The 26,340-nt window shown below is 38.4% G+C and overlaps 1 protein-coding gene and 1 long non-coding RNA gene across 3 annotated transcripts in view; both read left to right on the forward strand.

The window, feature by feature from the left end:
- Window positions 1-1,165, forward strand: part of meis2a (Meis homeobox 2a) — a 100,734-nt gene extending 99,569 nt beyond the window's left edge. The window contains exon 12 of the mRNA XM_067991376.1: window positions 1-1,165. This exon is cut by the window's left edge and continues 1,369 nt beyond it. The gene's annotated coding sequence lies outside the window, so the exon portion shown is untranslated.
- Window positions 1,166-5,829: 4,664 nt separating this feature from the next.
- LOC137326369 (uncharacterized) overlaps window positions 5,830-26,340 on the forward strand; it is a 46,351-nt gene continuing 25,840 nt past the window's right edge. For both annotated transcript variants that reach the window (XR_010964185.1, XR_010964186.1), the window contains exons 1-2: window positions 5,830-6,413; window positions 17,328-17,404. This is a non-coding gene — a long non-coding RNA (uncharacterized lncRNA). The remainder of the gene's footprint in view (window positions 6,414-17,327; window positions 17,405-26,340) is intronic.

Consider the following 26,340-nt stretch of genomic DNA (forward strand, 5'->3'; position numbering starts at 1 on the left):
TCTGTTTGATAACACACCTGTAATGGCTTCAACTTTCTTGGGACTTTCCAACAGACTCCTCCAGAAGGGTCTGCAGCTAAGGGACAGTTTTTGTTTTTGTTGTTTGGTTAGTTCAGTCATGTATGGTTCACATTTAACCCATTGTTTGCTGCTGTACACAAGCAGTTGATGTGAAGTCTTATATTTGATCCCAGGGGCTGAGTGATATTTGAAAGATGTGGTTGTCACTTCGTCAGGTGTGGCCACTGTTTTATACAAAATCAAAAGCAGGAGGATTTTTTTCTTTCTGTAGCATGAACAGAACGGCAACAGGAAAACATAAGCTCAATGAAAACGAAGCTCAGACTAAACGTGTGGAGTATTTAAGAGGGTTTTAAAAAAAAACAGGGTATCTTCTCTACAAAAAAAAACACATTTCTACATGTTGTACAGTGTTTTCTACACCAACACTCACCCGGAGAATAAGAAATCCGGCCTTTCGAGTGAACAACTTTATCAATATCTTGGTCGCAGGTATGGAATTTAAACAAAAAAGTACAAAAGTGATACAAGCCACCATATCCAACTTTACAAAATCTTTCTATATCTGCGTGTTGCGATGTTTACATCTCCTCTCGAACCCCCAGAATTTGCTTTTACTGGTTTTAAAGTCACGGCAGCTCATTTTAAACAGGCCAGTCTCACAGCTTCCCCCAGCTCTAGCCCTCCTCCTACCTACTTTCCCACCAAAGTGAACGTTAGTTTTTTTTCAAGCAGTGTTTCTGATCATTAAACCGAACGGACTGAATTGTTCCAAAGTTTTTGCAAAGTTAGTATGGTGGCGGGAGAAAAAAAACTGTATTTATAGAAATGTGGAAAATCAGATTGGCCAGCATTTGAAGTGAGTTATATTGTATTTAAAACCCTGGAGGTTTCTCCCTTTTGTTTACAGAGCTTCTTAATAAAAGTTTATTTAAAAAAAGAGCCTGGGTTGATACCATTAAAATGTGTTATGTACAGAGAGTAATGGGTGAAGGTTTTAGGCATGTTTCAATGTGTTGAGTATTTTGAATTGTGGGAAACGTTGTATTTTGTATTGTGAGATTCGAGATTGCAAGCTGCAGACACCAAACTGACCATCTGATGTGTCGAATCATAAAGTTTTTGGAGGCTCGCCTTTACTGAACTTCAGTCATGTACGTTTCATTTCATTTGCAGATGCATTTTTACTTCGCATTCAGGAACTATCCCAATCTTTGGCGTTTTCTCAGTTACAACACAGGGGGTAAAGACGCTCGCTGTATCTTCTGGTAAAACCTGGGTTTCGGTGGTTAAACTTTGATTCGAATAATCAAACTTATTTTTCGCTTTTTCCTCTTTGCTGGTCCCTTCCCAAAATGTTTCATGGAGCGTCTTTTTGCTCATTTGCTTTAAGAATTTGAGTTACTTTTTTTTACAATCCAAACTGGTCAATCTTGTTATAAGCCCAAGCCGAATTTTCAAGTCAGTGTGCACATTTTCCCTCCGTCATTCCCCTTTTAAAAAGTAGCTGTGCATTTATGATTTAGGAGCCTAAACTTTCCAACTTTCTTGCGTTGCCGCTCCACGCAATGTTGCGGGACCCGCTGTGTGAGCCCATCCTCAATGCCTGGTGCTTGTGGCCATTCAGGATCATTCTTCTCTAACTTTTGTGTAAAAAAAAAACTTTTGAAAATTGAAAAAAGAACCTACTTCGCATTTTCTTACCGTTCAACGGGGGAACTGAGATTCATTTTGAAATAATCTCACTGCTCTTTATTTAGAACGGTCGGTCTTAATCTGAACGTGCTAGGGTTATTTAGTTGAATTATTTGTTAATAAATTAAAACAATGCATTGTATTTTTTGTCCGTGCATTCTTTAAGGCAGATTGAGTATAATTCTCCTGATAAATGTTGCATTAAGGCTGCTGGGAGCATCGCTAGTTTTAATGAATGACATGGGTTGCAAAATGAGCAACTGGATGGTCGTTTAAAACTGAAAGGGTTTCTCGACCCGTTTGCTTTTGACTTAAGAATGATGAATAAATCTAGTGAGCTTAGACCCTCCTATTGTTTCTCTTTGAACATTCTAATCGATGTTATTCCAAACCTGACTCTAATAGATAGTATTATAACCTGATAAAATAGATATTTTTGCAACCTTAACCGATAGATTAATTTTTTTTTAAGTAGAAAGTGCGGATAGGAGATTGTGGATTGCACTTTGCGAATGCGAAGCTGTTCTATTTGCTTAGGAAAGAAATGCTACAATAAGACAAGTCAAATAACCATCTTTTGTGCTGACGGAAATAATGTTCTGTAGATTGTCTGATCAGATTCTGCTATGCATCTGCGAAACTGGAAAGTTTGGTATCGACTCCACTGTTAAATGTATTCTTGAGGAAATTGATTAAAATGAAACAAGCAGTTCCACTAAAGTAATTTAAGGGAGGAAATCTATAAAATCAAAGTCCAACAAAAATTCCATTTACATAATTGACAACTGCAAATGCAAAACTATATTTTTATCACAGTAAATAAAAAATCAAGAAAAGTCATCACATTTTTTTAGATTTGATTACTGGAGCCCGTCCCAAATAAATTACTACTGCAATAAATGACTAGGCACTAGCGTTTCATTTCTTTATACTACAAACTCTTTTACACCGAAGAATGTGTTAAAAAACCAGCAGAGAAAAAAAACGCAGTACATATGAATAGTCTGTATAAAGATTTTTTCTGCATTTTGGAATTTTTAACCGACCATTTTAGCTGTAAACATGTTACTATGGAGACTCCGTGTATCCCAACCCCTAGAGCCCAGAGTGGGTCAGAGAAAATGCCGCTATTTCTGGAGATCATTTATCACTGTCACCAGATAATGATTCCCGCAGCAACCTCCTATTGATGTTTATAATTGCATTATCTCATATGGAATGATCAATGAAAACGGGAGCCAGGCATAGGATAATCAGCAAACGCCTCCAACAAAAAAAAACTTCTTGGCTCTTTTCAAAAGATTGCAAAAATACAAAACTCTTTACAAACTCGATTCACGTCTGGTTTCAGCCTCGCTCAGTTTTTCAAATCCAAGAAGGTTACTGTTCCGACGCTTGAAAAGTCCTCAAATAACCAATATGAACAGGAGAAAAGGAATCAATTCGGATTGTGTTACTGCCTCTCACGGAAGTTATGACAAATTACCTGTGAACGCTTTCTCTGAGGATACTTGGCTCTTTTATCTCATCGCCCAAGTGAATCAATGCAAATAAATGGTCGGACTGCAGTTGTATGTCCCTCTCAGTACGTGTGCACGATTACCTAAAATATATTTTGTTTTTTGAATCTGCCAGTTTTGATTTCGTAATCCGACAGTGTTTTTGAATATTCTTTGATTTTTTTTAAGAAAAAGTTTATTTTTCAGCCTCAAGTGCACATCCTTTATTACTTTCCACAAGATTTCAATAAATTGGAAACGAAAGGGAATCTTTTTGAGAACAATTAAAAGTAATCGACTAGTTTGACTCTTGGTAACATAACTTTTACTTCAAAATACGCCCCAATTAGAATTTTAATGCAAGACACAGACAAATATGCGTTTAATATTATGTTTTGGAACATTAGCTATGGAATGAAACCTCACTGGAAAACTGTACACAATGCCGACCATACTGGATTTTGCGCCTATATATTACCATTGAATGTCGTTTTTCTTAGGTGAAATCGATGTAATATGGGAAAAAAATGACTACTTTTAGTCCCTTTTATAAGTTTTGCAACTGTTGTGCGATTACATTTAACACTGAATTGTACTCAGTCAGAAGCCCTTAGATCAAGAATTGGCAACGGGAGAATTCGTAAGGTTTATAAATTAGGTTTTGTCAAAACCAAATTTCTGCTTCACTGCTGATGTATCTTTAAAATCTTTATATCATCTATCGATATAGTAAATTATGATTCATATTTACGTAGACGACTTATTGGTTATTATTTTTTCTGTGCAATGAAGCTTATTTAATAGTTTCGGATTGTTCCCCGAAATGTCAGACTGTCTTTTCTACCAGGTTACGTGTTTTGCTTTCCTTCCAATTCACTTGTCCCTGAACCTGCACATTACGTATCGGTTTTAAAATCAGCCGATAACATATCTTCCTTGCGAGTTGGATCCCCATGATCTTATTGAGTACACAATGGATTGCTCTCCGGATACATAAATATAGGAATATTGTATATCGCAATATGTTAGGTATCAGAGCACAGTATAATGAATAATAAAGGAAAACTTGCACGTTGAAATTGATAGGTTTCTGTATTGGTCATAAAATATATAAATACAAGTGACGTCAATCTATATTCTGACTATAGATAAATACGTCACACCTTTATAGACAGGGGTATGGATGTTGCGACACACTGAATATGATGAAAAACATTGAAACCAGTGCACAAGAAAACTTATATCATGTACACTATCCACTTTAGGTTTGCAGCGAGTCGAACTGGCTTATAGACACATTTTTGTCTCCTGTATCTATTTGAGAAAGCTTGATGACTTTTACCCAACAGATTATATATTAAGATATTATACAATACATTACCTTGCAATGTGGATGTATACAATATGAATCGGGACGTCAGAGTTTGTAATTTTATTGCGCTATCACAATTGAAAGGTTAGGTTAAAGATAAGAGACAAATGATTGGAATGTTAAGAGGGGAGCCCTGTATTCCTTACAGTATAAACAATCATTGTTTCATCAGAAAATCTGAATTTCCTGGCGGCACAAATCAGATTACTGTATCTCAGTTCTTATTTAGAACAAGTTTTTTTTTTAAAGCGTCAACAGATTATTCCCCGCAGGAAGCTCCGAAATATTTTGCATAATTATCCCCAGTGCGTAAATGCCAACTCATATTTGCTTTTGATGATCAAGGCCGGGGGGAGGGGAGGGGGAGAGGGATGGCAGTGAAATAATCTATTAATATTTTCCATCTTTGCAGGTAAGATTTGTAGTTCTTTGGAGATTCCGATCTAATAGCAAACACAGGCAAGAAATACAGAGGAACGAATATCACTGTTGGATTGGCTGGACAAACACACTCGTTATTTAAAAGTGTCTTATAGCGTTTTTTCCTTGTTGGAAATAATTTTATTGTAAAGAAATGCAAATAAAATTAAAAACGCGCATCATCTTTCCATTAGCAATTTGATTTATAAACACGCATGCCGCCTGATCTGCAGAATACTTACTATCAATATTACATGGACGATTGCAATTTTTTTTCAAAGTCTGCTGTAACAAGGAAACCAACGAGCTATTAGAAGTACTGATTAATAACTAGCAGGATAATGTTCACAGTCTTTTCTGCCCGACTGCCTTTTTGAATTAGAGACGGTTCCACACTCTCCAGAGTGTCTATCTTCTAGAAGAATGAGTGACGGATATTTTTCCACTCTCTCCTCGAACTTAATGATGTAAATATTCTAATTAGTAAATCACACTTGCTGAAGGCAAGACCATGATATCGAATCGCTAGCTCTGCAAAAGACGGCGAAGTTGAGCATGCACCCTGCTTAGATGATAGGAAAGATTTTTTTTTTAAAAAGAGAAACATATAAAACTTGATAAAGTTGAGCCTGGAGCTTTTGGCTGAGGAATCTTGGCTATTTTCAATCTGCTAAGATTTAATTAGAAGCCCCGGGCGCGACGCTCCGATGAAGACCCCCTTTTTTCTCATTAGTTTCTCATCACTAATCTTGGGTGTTATGTTGGCTTAAAGGTTGTCAACATTTGACCAATTCCGTAAAAAAAAACACTATAGCTCCGGGAGTCGCAGAGCACGGCAAATAAATCGTGCGCGAACCAGCGGAACTAACAGGCGCAAAAAATGTTGATAATTTATCGTTACAAATCGTTATTTCCTACCAAGCATTAATATATATTTTTCTCTCTCTTGCAAAAAGGTTATAAATATCCCGCGGGTAGTTCAGGGCTAATGCGGGTATTAATTGCATAAAGATTTCATGATAACGGTAAATACCAGTGGTGGATTGAGAGCTCGGTTTTGTTTGGGAGCTGAATGGAGGGGAATCTTTCCCTTCAAAAGAACTACTGGCCGGAGGACGGAGCGAGTGGAGGGAGCGACATCGGAGCGCCCCCTACTGACCAGCGGCACCGAGCGGACACATGAAACTGACCAGCAGCCCAACACGTGGGGGAGCGGAGCAGACATCAACAATCCCAGCGATTCATAATGTTTGTAATCACGACAGCTTTAATAATCAATTATGTACAAACACACACACAGACACACACAACAGGAATAAACACACACCCGAGAAGAGAATACAGTCCAGAGAATACCCGAGAAGAGAATATTGAATCGACTATGTTACAGCCAAGTGTTAATACAGGTATGAGAAACCTACCACCGCAAGTTATGTTTCAGCGAGACTCAACGTTTGGTTTCTTGCGCTGTAATTGCAATTTGAAATATTTTAAATGGCAGAGAATTAGAATACTTATCGTGACTTATCAATGTGGAATCACGATTCTTTTTACACTGGAAATCAGCCGATCGGTCGGGAGTAAACCTTTCGCTTGAAAAGGGGAATTATCTATTTCCGTACCGCGAGAAACGATCGGATTGTTTTATGGCGGAGAAATGCAAAAGTTACTGACATCGTACATGAAAGTAGCCTGTGGCATCGTAGACGAAAGTTAATATTCTGGAACATCAGACAGCCACAGTGCAGCCGAGTCTCCGGGGATGCGTGTTTACCTGTGCAATTAGTCCAAACATAGTTTATCAATAAAAATACATATCTGACCGAGTACTGGCTGACATTCTTTATTGTCTCAAATGAGACTTTTTAAAAGGATGGGTGCTCAGCCCAACTTAGATTTTAAAATTGTGTTTTTTTTTAAAAGAGTAAATTCCATGACCCATCTAACACTGACGTGGAAATAAATCATGAAATCACACGAAGCATTGCGTTTAGTTTAACTAAGAAAAAAAAGACAGGACCGACCCCAATTGTAATCCACACCAGTTAAAAATCCATATGACGTGATTTAATACGATCCTAATAATAGATTCATTGTATTGAAAGTACATGCATGTTACCTATTGAGACGAGGGCGTTAGTCTTTTCCCAATTGTAAAAGCAAAAGTAGTCATCGAGCAGTCTTAAAATATTAAGCAAATATCAGGGACATTATCAGCATTTTATCGTTTAACCCAGGTACTTCACTGCGACAATTCTGATCACTTAACACTATCTCCGCTCGGGTTAAGGCTGGATGAATCACAATGCTGCTCACACTCATCTCAAATAGCCGATACATTCTATTGTTAACGTTTACATGCTGGTAACTGTAGAGGCTTGTAAGAGAATACAGTATTCGTGAAAGAACCCACATTAAGGAGGTTGCAACAAATAACTAGATTGCAGGACATTTAACAACTAACATGTTGCATTCATTTGTCCGTTTTGAACGACTGAAATATGATTTGCAGCATCATCTCCTCCAGCCACGGAAAATAAACAATCATTTCAAGTAATATTGAACATTGTCCTGTAAAATATTGTGCCAACCTTTGACTTTGCCCCTGAAATGTTTTGCTAAGACTAACTTAAATCATCCTCTCCCGCAGATACGATAGTTGCATTTTACAATTAAATCTCGTGAAACAGTTGCTTTAAAATTATTAACTTATCAGTCACACATCAAATTAGAGAGAAACCAGAACAAAAAAAAACAACCTGTTACTCAAAGCAGAAAACGATAAATCGAAGGAAGATTTAAATATTGCAGAAAGTCAAAAGAAGGAATGATTTCAGAGACCTGATTGTGCAACAAAAGAGTTAGAAGAACTGAAAATATTAGGAATGTTTTGGTGAAAAAAATAAGGGTAATGTTCAGATTTTTATAATTATGCTACTAATATAATTCCTTCCTCCAGTCCGAAAAACAGCAGTTCACCATTACTCTGTTCCCTGTCACTTAGCCAATTTCGTATCCATGCTGCCACTGCCCCTTTTATTCCATGGGCTACAATTATGCTAATAATATAAAAAAGTCAGATAGCAAGTTATTTGAGACACTGGAATTAATCCATTACAAATAGAGTTTCATTAAAAGTTCCACTCACTGTTTGTGCAAAATGATATTTATGTTCACAACCCAAAAATCTTTCAGTGGAAAATGTAATCCATAGTAACTATATTATTTGCTTTGTGTATCTGAATTCCACAGAGTCATGTTTGTTCTATTTGAGGTTTATCCTATGTAAGCAACTTACAAGTTGGATCTAATACATAAGCTGGGCAAAGAGAAATTTTAAAAATGCACTCAAAGCCTTGTTGGCACCTTAGGAAAAGAGCAAATCTACATGGCTGCTAACCTATGGAGACAAGAGCCCTAAACAGAATGAAAAATCAGAGTATTTCATTCACAAAATAAAAATGCTCAAGTTCTTCAATTATGAAAGCAAACCTATGTTGTTCAGGAGCAACGATGAGCCATCAAGCATTGCATCAAATGTTTAAGTGGCAATAGCATTTGGCAAGAAAAGCTCAAAGTAATATATGCTTTACAAACTAAGGTATATCAGGTAGCAATACTAAGTGCCATACCCTCAGTAACAATGACAGGAGATATTAATATGCTGGAAATGGATGCTAGAAGGAAGAGCTTTAAAGGGAAGCTACGTTTGGCAATGAGGAGCCCCAGTTAGCAGCCAGAAGCATTGGAGCTGAAAAGCAATAGCTGGTGACAGGAACTTTTTTAAGCTTCGAAGTCTGCAGCTGACAGCAATATATAGTTTTCTAATAACAGTTAGTGGCAGAGGATAGTTTACCCTTCATGAAAAGTAATACTGTTCATAGCTCCATTAATTTTGGCATTACAGTAAGTTAGTCTTAAATGAATATCTGATAAGGATATCTGATAAGTGAAAAGAAATTTGAAAAAAGACACCAAAGTACTTTAATGTATTTACCAAGAGAATCAGCTAAATGAACACTGGTGCTCAATACCTTATTTTTACCTTGTTTATGATCCAAATTATAAACAGCCTTGCTCTGTGTCAAGTCCCATCTGACAACTTTATTTATTATTTGCCATTGGCCATACAAAAGCTTAAATTTAGGCCTTGCCATAAAAGATTTAGAAATATTTGATTCATTTGAAAATCATAGCTAATTTTCCATCGAACATTTATCATAGAATCATAGAATGGTTACAGCATAGAAGAAGGCCATTTGGCTCATCGAGCCCATGCCGGCTCTTTGTAAGAGCAATCCTGTTAGTTCCATTCCCCCATTCTTTCCCCGTAGTCTTGCAAATTTTTTCCCTTTGACTATTTATCCAATTCCTTTTTGAAAGCCACGATTGAATTTTTTCCACCACCCTTTCAGACAGTGCATTCCAGATCATGATTAATCACTGCATAAAAAAGATTTTCCTCACGTCGTCTTTTGTTCTTTTGCTAATCACCTTAAATCTGTGTCCTTTGGTTTTTGACCCTTTCGCCAATGGGAACAGTTTCTCTTTATTCATTTTATCTGAACCCTTCATGATTTTGAACATTTCTGTCAAATCTCCTCTTAACCTTCTCTGCTCTAAGGAGAACAACCCCAGTTTCTCCAGTCTATCCATATGACTGAAGTCCCTCATCCCTGGAACCATTCTAGTAAATCTTTTCTGCACTCTCTCTAAGGCCTTCACATCCTCCCTAAAGTACGGTGTCCAGAATTGGACACAATACTCCAGCTGTGACCGAACCAATGTTTTATAAAGGTTCAACATAACTATGCCGCTATTTATAAAGCCCAGGATCCCATAAGCTTTTTTAACCGCTTTCTCATCATGTCCTGCCTCCTTCTAAGATTTGTGCACATATATCCCCAGGTCTCTCTGTGCCTGCACCCCCTTTAGAATTGTACCATTTAGTTTATATTGCCTCTCCTCATTCTTCCTGCCAAAATGTATCACTTTGTACTTCTCTGAGTTAAATTTCATCTGCCACGTGTCTGCCCATTCCACCAGCCTGTCTATGTCCTCTTGAAATCTATTACTATCCTCCTCACTGTTTATTACACTTCCAAGTTTTGTGTCATCTGCAAATTTTGAAATTGTGCCCTATACACCCATGTCCAAGTCATTAATATATATCAAACAAAGCAGTGGTCGTAGTACCGACCCCGGGGGAACACCACTGTATACCTTCTTCCAGTCCAAAAAACAACCATTCACTATTACTCCCTGTTGCCTGTCACTTAGCCAATTTTGTTTGCATGCTGCCACTGCCCCTTTTATTCCATGGGCTTCAATTTTGCTGACAAGCCTATTATGTGGCACTTTATCAAATGCCTTTGAAAGTCCATATACACCACATCAACCTGTTACCTCATCAAAAAAACTCAATCAAGTTAGTTAAACATGATTTGCCTTTAAAAAATCCGTGCTGGCTTTCCGATAATGATATATTGTGTGAATTTGTGTCAAGTAATGTTCCTTAGGAAAAAATGCATTGGCATTTTGAAAAAAAATCTTGAAGATTTATTTGTTCTCCCAAATACTTACCATTTTGTTACGATAGCACTCACCTCCAGATGGAAGGAGAGAAGTGGCAGAGCTACAGATTCTCCATGGCCACTGTGTTACTCCATAGTCAGCTAATTGGAAGTGTGAATTTAGTGGGATGACATTTAGAATGCCATTCCCTTTATACCCTCCTCTCTCAAACAGTAGATAGAATCCATTACTTTATGTATCCCTTACGATCATACGAAAAAAGGGCAAGAAAAGATAAGCCCGGCAATACACAACCTATCCATTTGTTTAATCTCGTGCACCACCAACCCCAATCTGTAGCTCCTGGGGAGGGGGAAAAAATTCAGAGAGACTTCATCTGGTCATCAGGCAGAAAACTGACCAAAATCACTTCCTGAGGTGAGCAACTGTGAATGACAGGCTGGCTGTGATTTGAACTCTTGACTTTCTGTTTGGGAGTAAAATGTCCAACTGCTTGAACAACTGGGCAACCCCTGTGGCCATTGATTTGTTCACATAAGTCACCCACTGAGCTGATGGAAGGATTGGCAAACAAGCAGAGGGAAAAAAAACAAATACAATGATTCATCAAAAATCTGGATATCTTCACATTCATAGCTTTCATTATACAGTACAAGTTCCAAAAAACATCAGCCTTTGACATTTCTCTTTGTAATAAATGGTGAAACAGTTAATCACATTAGTTAAAATGAAAGTCTGTACAGCTCTCATTGGGAGACCATTCCTGAAATCAGAGTTACAGGTATTTATTTGTTTTTGTAATATATTTTTACCTGCTGCCTCCCCAGATGCATATTCCTCTCCCAACAATTGAATTTTATTTTCCTAACTCATATACTTAATCTCATCTCTGAAGAATGCTACACTGCCTTTGAATACTATTCTTGTACAGGCACGGAAGGGACAGAAAATGTAAGCAGGAATGTTGAAAAACCAGCTCAGGCCATACCTTTTTACTCAAGGTCACCTGCCAATCTGCAAATGACCTTTAGCTTCACAAATATAATCCACAGCAACCAGCTTGATCCATGCTGATGAACATTTCTTGCCCACTGCAACTTAATCTGGTCACTACAGAACTGGCTGATATTTAGGAAGTACGGGTATGTTTCCTCACTCCATTTTCTAGCTGAGCTCACTGTCATCACTTTATAGTCACTCATCACTTTCCTGTTTGCCTGCTCTTCCCTCTTTGATCCAGCCTTTCTTGTCATCTCTACACAAGTATAATTAATAATACTGCAAATACCATTTTATATTTCCTCCTGAAAACATAATTAAATATGATTTTAACAGAATTATTTGCAATTATTTCCTCATTCAAATCCCTTTACGGGAAGGTGGTTAGGTGCTAACCAATTGCTTTTTAGATTTATATTTGTCTAGATTAGTCCTATCACTGTATTAAAACATTATTATATAATTTGAATCTATGATAGTGAAAACTTAGGTTTAACATATGCATGAAACAAATAAATATGCAATGTTTGCGTGATGGAAATTTGAACCCTGTTTTTTTTAATCCCATTTTCAGATGTGCCCCAATTTTCATCTGGGGCCCCCATTCAGGCAGTACGTCATTAGCACACGTCTGACCATTAGTTTGCTGACCCTGCCTCTGTTTCCAAGGTCAGCCTAATTTACATTCCATGGCCAAGCTCTTGGCATTAATAATGCTTCTCATTGGGAGCTCGCTTTTTAGCAGGATTCTCACTGTAACCTTATATTAATGCTGTATACTGAGCATATATGACATCTAGAGTTACAGTCTGACAGTACTTTAAATGTTTCCCATGCCTACCTATTATGCAGCAGGGTGCATTTGTAACAGCAAATTTCCTTTGTAAGTGTTCCTTCCCTTGGATCCCTAAATGCTTTCCTGCCTGACAAATCCTCCCATCTACTGTACCTGCATGAAGCATGTTCATGTAATCACAATACACCTCTTCTCATTTGTTTGTGGGTGAAGACAATGCATAGCAAGAGAAGGAACCTAAACAGGAGAATGTTCCCGAACCACCATCCTCTTACACCTTTTGAGGGGGTGGCACAGCAGAGAGGCCACTGAGGGAGTAGCGGATGATGACCTGGCCCCAGGTCAGTGTTTGCTCTAGATTTTTCATGCTCTTTTTTTCCTGAACCTATTCACTAGCTGGCACCAAAGCATCCAGTGACACTTAATTCCATGTTACTCATTCTGTTAAAAGCTACAGCTGAAGACTTCTCATCAAGATACCATTGTAACACAATATAGATCTCCTGCTGCTTTGACAATTGGCCACCAATAACCACAACTATCTTCCTGTGTGTCAGGTATGACTTCAGCCATGACTCCCATGGGCCTCAATTTGACTCGTGCTTCTTGGTGCTATACTTGGTCAAATGCTGCCTTGATTTTGAGGACAATTACTCTCACCTCTCTTGCATCTAGCTTTTATGTCTATATATTGATCAAGGCTGTAAAAGGGTTTGAGGCCAAATGGTTCTGGCAGTACGCGAACTGAGTGTCGGTGAGTAGGTTATCGGTGAATAGGTGTCACTTGATGGCACTATTGATGACTTCTTCCATCACTTCACTAATGATAGCAATTGACCAGAAAGTGGGCAAGGACAGGCAAGATCAGGCCATCCTGAAAGTGCAGAAGTGACAGAGCTTGTAGCTGGTAGAGGGCTGCCTCAATCTCACAAGTCTTTTATAGACACATAGCACTTCACATACTCCTGGCACCAGAGGATCATGTAGAAGAGACACTCAACTAGGTTGTAGAGCACACCAATCACATACTGTCACCAAGGGGAATCAAACAATAATCATACATACAGATCACATTTAGGGGAATAATGTTTATTTGCACTGAAGTTGTACTGTGTCTAGAGAGTGTTCTTGTTATGGTGTTGGATATTGTAAAAGCTGGTGACAAGATTATCTTTGGCAGCTCAGCAAGAGGTCAAGACAATTTGGGTGAAATCTTAGGGAAGACTCTTCATGCAGTGGGCAGATGGGCACTTAGGATGTGGGCTCAATGAAACCATGATAAATAGTTTTAGCAATTGGCAAAGGTGCTTCAGCAGTTGCATTGCCAACATATTCCATCTCCTCTAGGTTATCGCCTTGCTGCTGTTCATTGCCATCGTCCTCTGGCTGCTTCATATTGATGCCTCATTGTATAGCAGATTTTGATGATGCAGGAAATTTCAGCTAGACTGTATTACAGGAAGCCATCTGACCTGTTTCAGCATCTGAATCTGTTTTTACACACCTATAGTACAATCGATGATGATTTTGGTAGATGCATGCACCTTATTACACCTGTGCGTGGTTGCTGTGGAGGTAGGTGAGCTGAGGCTGCAGAGGGTAGAATTAGTCTCCTAGGAGCCAACGTTGCACTTTTCTTTCTGGGTCAAATAATGGGGGCATGGTAGATTGCCTTACAATAAAGACATCAGGACTGCAGCAGACATTCACTTGCATGATCCTGTGCAGATGGTTACACATTAATAGAGGGGTAATCTTTGCAGCCATGAATACACAATCACTGTGCACAGAAGCACACAGCCATTAATAACACCCTGGACCTTGGGTAACCATGCTATTTGAAAAAATGCAGAGCCCTCTTGTTCATGGGGAAAGTGAAGTGCTACCTCTGGCAAACAATGCATCAGTCACCTACTTGATACATCTGTGCACTGCAGATTAAATGAGGTCTCTTGTGGTAGCCTGGATTGAGCCTGAGACATAAAAACTTAGGTCTGAATTGCACTTCATAGCCTGTCCTGGAGTTTGGTCGCCACTCAGATTGAGACATATGACACAACTCTGTCATAGCCCTCTGAGTGAATCTAAGCCTATGCCTACAGAGTTCCTCACACAGGTCCAGGTAAGGTCACTTCTGGCTGTATGCATGGAAGTGGTTTGGAGGGTAATGGCGGGTGGGTGGATTGCTACTTTGATGTCCCTGGCGTCTTTATGTTCCTCCTCCAAATAGCTTAAAAACAGAGGGATTCCATAGGGTCATCCATTGACCTATTTCATATCACACATACAAAAAAAATCAGTAGCTTAAAACAAACACATGCCACAAATCCTCTTCAGCACATGAGTTGAAACAAAACAAAACCAAGAGTACCAAAAACCAATTGAAAGACAAACATTAAACTTTCTGGCAGTCCCTTTAAAAATTAAAAGTTACAACCTAGCAACCTTGGATGACTGACTTAGATGGACAAAATTAACAGTGCACTTCCGGCATAAAGGGCGGAAAACAGCATTTGGGTCTGAATGACGTCACGTCCGTCCATCATATTGTAATTAAGTTCCCACTTATTTCAGGTGGGAGATTCTTGCACTTCACATCAAACCAACCAGAAATGCGTATCATTGGTTGATACTGAGCACAAGTGATCTCTGCCCATACCTCAGGTTCATTATGACTATGCTTAGTTACGGAATGTAATGGAACCATGACTGCTGCATGAAGCAAGTTAAGTCATGACAAAATAAGAAACTACAGAAGATGATTATTCGGCCTACTTAGCTTGCTCCTTCCAACAGACCACGGATAGTTCAAACTGTCATTTATTCTCCCCAAAATATTTTGTTTCTTTAAGGAGATGAATAACCACAGGTAAAATTTCCAGGAAACTAAAACTCTCGAGTTTTTTTAAAATCCTGAGGTAATGGAGTAAAATATCTAGATCGCAATATATATTACAATCTATATTACTGAACCCTGACTGGTTGCATTCCACAGATGGCACTCCTGTGGGACAAAAAACAAGAACCTTGTGTTCCATATAATATTTGTTCAAGTAAGTTTACATTTATCCTTATTACCTTCACTCCCATTCTTAGGTATTTGTCTAGTTCATTTTTCAAGGAATTAATGCTACAGCATGAACTACTTTTGATGAGTCTATTCCATGTGTCCAGTATTCTGTAAACAAAACAATTTTTTTCCAATTTCTAGTCATTTCCAGAGCTTAACCATTGCATACTCACGTTTTCCAGTTCCGTGATCACAGTTTCAGTTCAACAATTTGCTTGCATCCACATTACCCATGTCCTTCAGCATTATAAAGAGTTCCTTCATGACCTCTCAATCATTTTTCTTCTATGGAGAACAATGTTCGACTTTGTCAGCCTCCAGAGTTTGGAATCCTAGAATTACCCTTGTTGTTCAGCTCTGAACATTCTCGGAAGTATCAATATTTGTTTGAAGATAGGTTGGCAAACACAGCAGAGAGTATTACAAATGTTGCCTCAAGTTCAATCCACAGGGATCTCAGCCAGAGTAGTCTTAGGGGGACAATTGACTTCAGTGACAATTAGGTTAGAGAGGAGAAATCAGCCAGAGTTTCTGTCACTGATTGCTATCCTGCTGGAAGTGTGTGTATGGATGGACGCCAGGTGGAAAACAGCAATGGACTTGACTGTGATGACCCTGCATTTGGCTAACTTGCTGACACTCACTGTAAGGGCCGACACAGGAGTAATGGCCATTTGCATAAGGTACTGCAGGTTACCTGGTGCGATAGAACAATATTCCCAGCAAGTAATCAAAATCAACACCTTGAAGAGATGAAATGATTGACAAGGGGAAATAAAAACAAACATGGACAAAAACAAATACAGCCTGACTGATTGAGCATTACAGGGTTAACATAACCTGTTTTGATTTGTGATCAATTTAACTGTCCATGAGACAAAATGCTGGGTGTAACTATGGATTAGCACAATATTCTTGCACCTTTCGGACATTTGAACCTACCCAGACTAATGAGATGAAAGCATAATCTCTCTTCCGATGACGATACTAAGGCCTAAATTTCCCAAGTACATGCCAACGGCAAGGAACCACGTCCGCTGCCAGCACATATTGGAATATCATGGGTGCACTGCCCACAATTTTCTGACCACTGGAGTCATTGTGCTACATGCGCTGGTGATGGGCAAGGCTCCTCATTGCTTGCATATATCCAACGTTTAGGCCTAGGAGGCAAAAGTGGCCAAATGTTCAATTTCCCAGATCCAGCACATTCACTTTATTCACTCAAAATAAAATCACCAAATGAGCAACCATCAAAACACATTTTTGTACTTATTGACAAAAGCTCTGCAATTGAACTTTCTATTTTGAGTGAAATAACTGCTTTTCCCCAATAATCACACTTAACCCTTATCAATAGACATCAGTGCATTGTGGTTCCTGTATCAATGTTCATTTATAAACACATTCCATCTAATCTCCAAATTCCTGGAATAGCAATCTCCTTTGCACTAGTCACTTCCCTACAGAGCTTGATGTCACCAGCAAATCAATATTATTAGAAGTACTCTCTCCTACCTTATTTTTGAATAGTGTATGTCATGGAGCATCCCCAGAACACCTCGAAAAACTCAACTAATAACTGTAGCCTTTACAAAGTTTTGGCTGTTGGTGATCATCTGCTTCTATTACCATGACAGTTTCAATCCAACTAGCTTGTTTGCTATTAATTTCATCTGTTTATCTTCTTTAAAAGCTCAGCGTATAATTAAATGTAAAGAGCAGGAGAGTGGGACTAATTGAATAGCTCTTTCAAAGAGCCGACACAAGCATGATGGGTCGAATGGCCTCCTTCTGTGCTGTATGATTCTATGATAATGTATTTTTGTGTCTTTGGTTGCTGCTCAGCTTTAAAGTTTTGTTCTTCCCTCTCAAATAAAGAATACTGATTTTAATTAACTGTCTGTGTTGAATAAATAGACCCATGTGGATGTCACTCAACACAGACACTGGAAGTGTGACACAAAGGAATATTACAAGATTATCTCAGTTCTGTGGTATGTAGATCATTTTCATTTTGTGTGTGTGTGCATACATATAATTAATTGGGGATGTTAGAGAGTTAGGTGTTGGGGAAAAGCAGGTATGTCCCATGTAGCTGTTATCTCCTCACATTGATTCCAGCAAATAAGATCAGAACGGGTTGAGCAGAATGGCGTTTTCCAACATCTGTGTTGGAGGTGATAGATTGCTCGCTGTAGTGTTGTGGGTCCCTGTTTATGTGGCCTGATTAAAAGGACTTTGATCTTTGGATGTTGAGCTGTCTCCTGCTGGTGTAGGCTGGCATAATTTTAAGCCTTAAACTCTATGTTTTATTGTAAACCATTTTTACCATGTCTGTAGAACAAAATTCATGATGAATGATGGTTATAGATTCATAAAAACAATTGAGGACTGCCATATAGACCGTATATAGTATATGGTAAATTTCCTGTACCTTGATGTACAGTTACTTTGAAGAATACATAATGATTAATATACTAATCGGGACTCTGTAGGCATCCTGATAGTTACACATCCCAGCACCTATCCTTAAAATTGGCCTGAGAAGCCTGCAAAACAAATATTGGTGCTGTCTATGGTGGACGAACTTGATAAGATTTCAAGGAACCATTTCCAATCTCTATTCACAAACCCCATTGCAGAGGCCTTGAATTCTTAATAGGTTGACACACGTGCCCTATTTATGTTGGCAACTGGGAGTGCCCTTAATTGTTCAATGCATTTTAGTAAAGATACTAGTGGAATGGGTAGTCATTTCTGCAAGGCCTTCCTTTGGGGGTTATCTGAAACCACATTCTGATATACTCTGCTTGTTCTTTCCAGTCTGGTTTGTATCTCACAGTCTTATGCTTTGCATGTTATTAGGTGATGAAGTCATCACACGTAGCAACACAATAGTGTCATTATGCTTTACAGTTTGAGTACTCTTCTGAAATGCATCAGACACTGCAACTTGAGTTTGTTCTTTTCCAGTTACATCTGGAGCCCTGTGATCCCAACTATCTGGCCTCAAGACCTTGAGATTTAGATGTGAATTATACAAACTGCTGCAGGCAGATATATGGAGATGGTTATATAGATACCAAGGCTCCATTTTTAAGCATCAAGAAATACATATCAAGTGGGCACAAGGTCCTATGACTAACTGGTTTTGTGATCCAGATATTATCCAAGAGCTGAACCGTTATTGCACTATGGTCACTACTGTCTAACTTTAAACCTGACTTTAAGGACCGTGCAGGCATATAACTAAACCCTGGTATACAATTTCAGGTGGGCAAACTGCAGGGGTATGAGAGCTAACCATGGCAACATAGACTTGGGGTACTATTCAAGAATAAATCTGTGGAGGATAAATGGGCATCCTCTAAAAACATTATGAGACACATGCAAGACAGTATTTACTAAGTGCAGCAAGGCAAATTAAACAAAAATATTCCAAAATGGATCAAAGGAAAATTAAAAGTGGGAAAAAAATGACAAAACTTGAAGAGAGAAGGGGGAGTGTAACCTTTGGGTCAAATACAATATGAAATAGAAGGTCAAAAAAAAGATTAGAGGTGCCAAGAAATAACTGGAAAGGATCATGGCAGCATGTGCCAAACATAACACCAAAAATTCTTCCAAAACTGTATCAGCAAGAGGATAGCAGGGAGGAAGTTAAAATACTACAGGTCTCAAATGGACTTAAAACAGGAAATGTTTAAAATATTAAATGACCATTGCTTTGAGAATTTTAAGGAGGGAGAATACTAATGATAAACCGTCCAACATCTAACAAACATTGTATGTTCTCTGGGACCTCGGTGTTACTGAAGCAGAGGTTCTAGATGAGTTTAATGGGCTGAAAACCAATAAATCCTCCAAGGTGCATGAACTATATCCCAGAGTACTTAGAGCGGTAAGGGAGATTTGTGAAGCTGGTCATTTTACAGCATTAGTGAACACTGTGGAAGTTACGAACAGATTAGAAACGGGTAAATGTAGTGCTCATATTCAAAAATATCGATGGAGCAATACCTGGCAGCTTGAGACCCACTAACCTAACCTTAATAATAAGAGCAACAACTTGCATTGTTATAGTGCCTTTAACCTAAAAATGTCCCATAGCATTTCACAAATAGGCATAATGAAAATGGACACCAAACCTAGAAAGGAAGAGATTAGGAGGAGTGACCACAGGCTAGGTTGAAGATAGAGAGGTGCAGAGATGGAGAGGTTTAGGCAGGGATTCTAAAGAGTAGGATCGAGTAGCTGAAGACTTTGAAGGGGGCAGAGGGGGAAGCACAGAAAGCCAGAGTCAAAGGAACAGAGTGCTCGGGAGGGGATATAGGGCTAAGAGATTGCAGTGATAGGGTGGGGTGAGGCCATGGAGAGATTTATAAACAAGGACAAGGATTTTGAAGTGAACATGCTTGGGGATGGGGAACCAATGTAGGTCAGAGGGAACAGGGTGATGGGTAAATGGGACAGGACATGTGCGTTTTGGACAAGTTGGAGTTGATGGGAGGTGGAGGATGGGAGGGCAGCAAGGAGATTACATCCTACATTGATGGACAGAAAGACACACAATGTAATGTTCCTCAACTTTTAAAGGCTTTTAATAAAGTACAAAAGATTCCGTTACAAATTAAGGCTCATAGGTATCACAGGTAAGACATGGAGATAGATTAGTTATTGGCTAAACAGAAGGAAGCAGAGGGGAGTCATAGATGAACTAGTTGGAGTAGGAGAGTGCCGGTGAATGGGATGACCCAAGGGTCTTTGTAGGGACCTATCTATATATAAATGAAATGGAATCACACTTTCAACGCAAAGATGTTATATTCACAGAGAAAAGACGGTGGTTGTTGCAACCTAAAGGGGCCATAAAAATAGTACAGAGGAGAGCAATGTGCTGATCCCTAGTGTCAGAGGAAAGAGCTATGAGGAACTTGATAAGCTGGGCTGTTCACCTTTGAAAAGAGACATCCCAGAGGGTGCTTTATAGAGGTACAAGAGATAAGTTGCTCTGCCGCTGAGGCAGATTTAAAAATAGAGAAAGTAAACCTGAAACAATACTTTCAAATGCACCAGGACAAGAGGATACAGGTTTAGTGTTGTGAAAGTCAAATTTAGGACAGACAACAGGAACTGTTACTTTACAGAAGATGATCAATAGCTAGAATGGAGTTGCCAGGAAGACTGGTTGAGGTAGTAAAAGCAGCTCCTTAAGTGCATAAGGGCATTAAAAACAGCAAATGAAATACTGGGGTTTATGGCAAGAGGTAAGATGTATAAAAGTCAAAATGTAATTTTGAATCTATATAAAACCTTAGTAAGACCACAGTTGATGTACTGTGTGCATCTTGGGCTTCACACTATTGGAAGGATGTTGAGGAACTAGAGAGAGTAAAGTGCACATTCACTAAGTGCTGCCTGGTATAACAAAATACAATTTGAAGTAAGACTTAAAAAATGGGACTGTTTTTGCTAAAACAGAAAAGATTATGAGGTAATTTGATAGAGGTGTTTAAAATTATGAAGGAATGGGACTGAGTAGATAGTAATAGACTGTTTCCAGTGAGTTAGGGGTCTAGAATGAGGGGATATAGATATAAGATTAAATGCAAGAGATTTAGAACAGAGAGCAGGAGAACATTTTTTTTACACAAAGGGTTGTTGAGACTGTGGAACGCATCACCAGAGTTAGTGAATGAAGCAGAGACATGCCAACATTTAAGAATAGGTTAGATAGGTGGTTGAAGGAAAGAGGAACAAAGGGATATGAGAACAGACCGGGCATGTAAATTAAGACGATTGCTCATGTGGCGAGTAAACACCAACATGGATTGGTTGGGCCAAATGGCATGTTTCTGTGTTGTAATTTCTATGTAATTCTAAGTGGGCTCATACCTTCCTTCCCTCAGAAAGACAATGAAGCAAGTAGATTTCTCTCACTTATATGTAGCAGCCATCATTCTTCTAACAAAGCTAACCTCCTTATTCCAACTTCAGCACCTAATTCCCTTTGGGAGGTAGCTGGGTTCCTCAGTGTTTGATTTTTTCTGTGAGCATAGATCATGACAATCACTGAATATATGTTAGGTTTTGAAATTTTAATAAGCATACTTATTACTACCGTTTATCATTACCTACCTTCTGTTTTGCCAATTGTTTTGAAAAAAAATCTTAAGAGTTATAACTGTAAGCACAGAAGAAATGAGATTGAAGCAGTATTGCTTAATCTTGAACTATTTAGCTTCCTCCAGTAAAATAATTGAACATTTAAGGAGAAAATACTCTTCTTAAGTAAGGGGAAATCACATGGGTTCCCTAAAGGAGCATTCACCCATGTGATTTGCATGACTTAACTAAGCAATGTAAAGGAGATAACTTCAGGATGAGAACACCACATGAAGGTGCACAATCCAGCTGCTTTCAATTTTTTGAAAACAATGTAAACAAAAATATCAACCAAAAATATTTTACATAGAATATGTCCACTACAACTAGGCCATTATATCCTACCTATAGTCAAATTGCTATCAAATATCAACTAAAGCATGCTGAGCATTAAAACCGATTATGGGACCATAAATTACATTCAATAGGAGTGATTGAGAAGTGATTTGGTACATTGGAATTCTCTGCTTGGTCTGTATTTGTCTGGAGTCAACTGTATTTAATAATTTTCTGCAGCAATCATAGTTGTTCCCATTTAGAAAGGATGAATAATTAGTTAAAAAGCTCTCAGATGTGCGAAGAGATAAGATTCCGATTTTATAGTCTACTTAGTAATGATTTAGAAAGTTTGTTGCAGTTTAACTATCACTGATTTGATCCAATATTTTGTTGCATTTTATAGGTTTTAAGGAGATGATGTGAAATAAGTTAATGATTATGTAATACTAAATAATTTTTCAAACTGCATTTCAAATAAACTAAAGTTCTAACCATTATGCGGTGTGTTTGGTCATCCAACGCTTGTTTAAAAATTATGATGTACATAACTTTTAAATCTGTTTTGGAAATGTCAAGATCATCTACATTTTCCATAATATTTCAGCAAACCTGAATATTCTGCATGTGTACTACTCCTAGATAGGGTACAATACAAAAACCAGCAGTTCATCTGCAATTTGTACTCAAGATGATCACACAAAAACTTTGTATGAACACATAGAAACAAAAAAGGATGCATGAAATGTGTAGGCTGCTAAGCAATAAGACATGCTCAGTGAGATATTTGGAGCTGGGTGATGTTATACAATCGTGCATCGAAGAATCTTGCATGATCTCATTCTCCAGCAGTGAGGGCAGTCAGCCAACTATTCCAGGCCTCTGTCAACGTCACACTGTAATATCATTTTAATTATCATTTTAATTAGGGAGATTTCCTATTTTTTCATGGCCCATGTGGATTACCTCCCCTCCCTCTACCCCGGACTCATAAAAATAGCAAAAAAGAAACTCACAGCTTTTCAGAATATGCATGGTATATAGATAAACTAATTGAGTTGGGACAGTGGCAAATCACAAAAACAATTCAATATGTGACACTAAGTCTTAAAGCCATTCACCCTGCATCTGTCATGAATTAACTTTTCTCAACATCCTATCATCATCATTACTTGATCCGGACTATTTTTTTTTTGAGAGATGTCAGTGCTGTGAAATGTAAACCCAGTCAACTTCAATATATTGACTCCACTCTGCCACAACAATGTGTTTCAACCCCAACCTTAGAAGAGCACTTTCTACTGCACCAGTGTGACCTTTCTCTTTCCATTGTGTAAGCATACGCAATTAGTGCCAAATTAGGGCTAATTTTGTGCTGTAGGCTCATGCTCTTTAGGAACTGGACTGAGACTGCATAAACTCATTTCAATATAGGATTCTTACAGCCAGCAAACAGATAAGGCTTTCATCCCATCACTCTTGGCACAGTGGAGTCAACATGTTAACGTTGACTGTGTTTTCTGAAAAGAAATGTATCCCCCTTTACAGCACTGACATTCCGCACAAAAAAATAAAACTAATCTAGATCGAGTAACGATAATGATGGGATGTTGAGAGAAGTTAATTGATGACATATGCAGGGTGAATGGCTTTCAGACTTCCAATGTCACAAGTTGAATTATTTTGTGATGTCACTGTTACCAAACTATCTTAGTTACACGCAGTCTGAGAAGCTATGAGTTTTTTTGAATCCAAGTCCCAGGAGGGAAGGTTGGTGTCTAACCCACTGTGGCACTCAGTTCCCCTCTTTGAGTTATTCTTTAATAAATGTACCTAAAATATCTAATCCAGTACTTTTTACATTTTAAGAAAACTGCCTGAGTGGACTACCTTAATTCCTTTTTATCTTAATTCATTTTTAAAACATACCACTGCCAGCAATGCAACCAATTCAATAAAAATGGCTCCTTTTACAAGCAACTGATAGATGGACACTTGTGGGACTTCAACATGAGGGATGCTTATTCCTCAATTCAAATTAATATACTTCAATGTTCTAAACAGGTGTAATATTAACCAACAAAATGGAAGTGGGAGAAAGGCAAGACCTATTGGAAGTGGGAACCATGCTGTAGGAATGTGAAAATACATACATTTATTGGAAAGATGCTTTGAATCTCCTTCAAAATAAGATCAGAATTCACATTCTATATTCACTACTGGTTCTTGGTCACCCTTTCATGATTACATTATTTAGGTAAAAGAGAAGATTGCAAAGAAAATTACTGTAATTGGAACTGCTTGTACTCATTCAAATATGTAACAGATTGTACCTTTCGAGGGCTTTGCTTTCAATTCTCAAAGCTTCAACAGCTTTGGTAAGCTGTGGGCACCAGACCTCTAAACCTCGCATGCCTGTTAGCCGTTCCTAGTCTCCATCTGATTGTTCAAGGTTTCCTCTTCCCAGAAGATTCTTGTTTTCCATTCTTGCTCCCAGGTTTTCATTATTTTCCACTAAGGTTTTTTTTGGTTTCCAATGAGTCAACTTGTTTCTCTAATGAATGACCACATTTGATACCCAGTCTATGCCTCACTAGCCAACTGATCTCAGCCAACTAGTGATAGGTGCATTCTTGGATTGGGAGTGGGGGGGGGGGGGGGGGTGGTGGTGGGAATCAGCCATGGTTTCCACTGCTGGGTGCCATCCCAGGGACCCCCTGCTGCGAGTCAGTCAATCCAGGATCGGGTTTGGCTGTAACAGTGGTCAAATACATATTGTCAAGGCTCGAACAGGAATAACGACCGCTTGGGTGAGGCACTGGAGGGCACTAGGTGCCCATGGAATCATATTCAATATTTTCAGGAGAAGGAGGAAAGAAAACTGGCAAAAGAAAAAAAGTTGTAAAACAAACTGAGATAATGCATTACTGTATTAAGTAAGGTTTAATGATCAACTGTTGAAACAGATGACCTGAGCAGCTGTTTATTTTAAAGCCTTTTTAAACAATAGGAGGAAAGGCAGAAACAAAACAAACTGAACTGCTTTCTTAAATGTGTTTAGTCACAAACCACTATCATTTACAGTTACTATTTTTAAAAGATTACAGATTTAAGAGTACTTTCTAATTATGACAATTCTATTGTCTGGTCATATTCGCAACAGCTCTAAATAAGCCTAACGCAGTGAACTGTATTACTATATTTCAGAAAGGGTTAAATTTTCATGAATTCTGGGCTAGAGATGAACCAATGTCTACAGAGATGATAGATAGCCTCTTAAGTTATCCTGTTCCCGTTATAAAGCTTTCAAAGCAAGTGCACGGAATTCCCAACAGTAAGATCTTTAACTAATTATTTTATTGTGGAAGAAAAGTGATTTCATGCAAAAAGTTGTGGCGAGTTACAAAGTTTTAAAAGACAGAATTGTTAGATTAAAAGCAACAGTATTCAAATCGACTCTTTTGGAGCAGATAATCATGGGTTGGAGGAGAGTTTCAACATTAGTCCCTCGACTGTATCTGAGCTAATTTTCAGAAGTAGCAGCCACAATAAGATCATATCTATTTAGTACGGACATGGATTTCCCTAGTTTGGACAAGTCAACTTACAATGGAAAACTGCATTGTGCATTCTGTTTGACGCACATTTGTGTTTTCCGACCTGCAGCCATGGTGTTCTATTAGAAATCCCCACACATCCCCTATAACACAGATGTGGCTGTAAATTACAATTAGATTGAATGCAACATTCTGAGGCAAAGGCAATTCATTGGCTTTCTGAGGAGCTCTTTTCTGATCATACAACGATTGTGTTTTCAAAGGATTTGGGGTGCATTTTTTTGAGGTTTGGGATTTTACTACCTTTTATACTTGTACACTAATAAGCTCCCAGCTTCTCAATAAACATCATTTATGCTAATAGTAATGACTTGCCAAAATAGAAGTCTGGGTTCAGCTTAGTCTCAGAAAGTACAGAACGTTTAAGTGTATTATTTGCAGTATGCAGGACTTGCACTTAATTCTATTTATAAAACAGCTTTATAGGCAAGGAAAAAGGCAGAGCAGACAACAATCTCACGAGTATGTGATACTTAGTCCTAATAGAACACAGCATCTATAAAAGCATTTATAGTGTTGAAAAAAGGAGCCGTCAGTATCACCAGCTGGCAAGGAACTCTGGACTGTTTCACTGAAGCAAGATAACTTCTGAATCAAATACTAAGAAACACAAAGGATTTCATGTCATTTACCTCAAAAAGTCACTTTAAGTTTGATAATCGCAAATAGCAGTGGCATTTGTTAGAGCACCAAATATTTGATACCAAGGAGCAAGGAAAATGTGAGTCCAATTTCTTCCACTCTGTAAGTTTTGTAGTTGTGTTGAGAAGGTGGATGGTATTTTCCTCTTTCTGGGGGGAGGGAGAAGAGGGGAAAGTCAGAGGGAACATCATGACTATACCAATGTTGCTGCATTAGTTTCTCACTTTCTT

This window comes from Heptranchias perlo, chromosome 10 (assembly GCF_035084215.1).
Source record: "Heptranchias perlo isolate sHepPer1 chromosome 10, sHepPer1.hap1, whole genome shotgun sequence".
In the NCBI taxonomy this organism is placed as follows: domain Eukaryota; kingdom Metazoa; phylum Chordata; class Chondrichthyes; order Hexanchiformes; family Hexanchidae; genus Heptranchias; species Heptranchias perlo.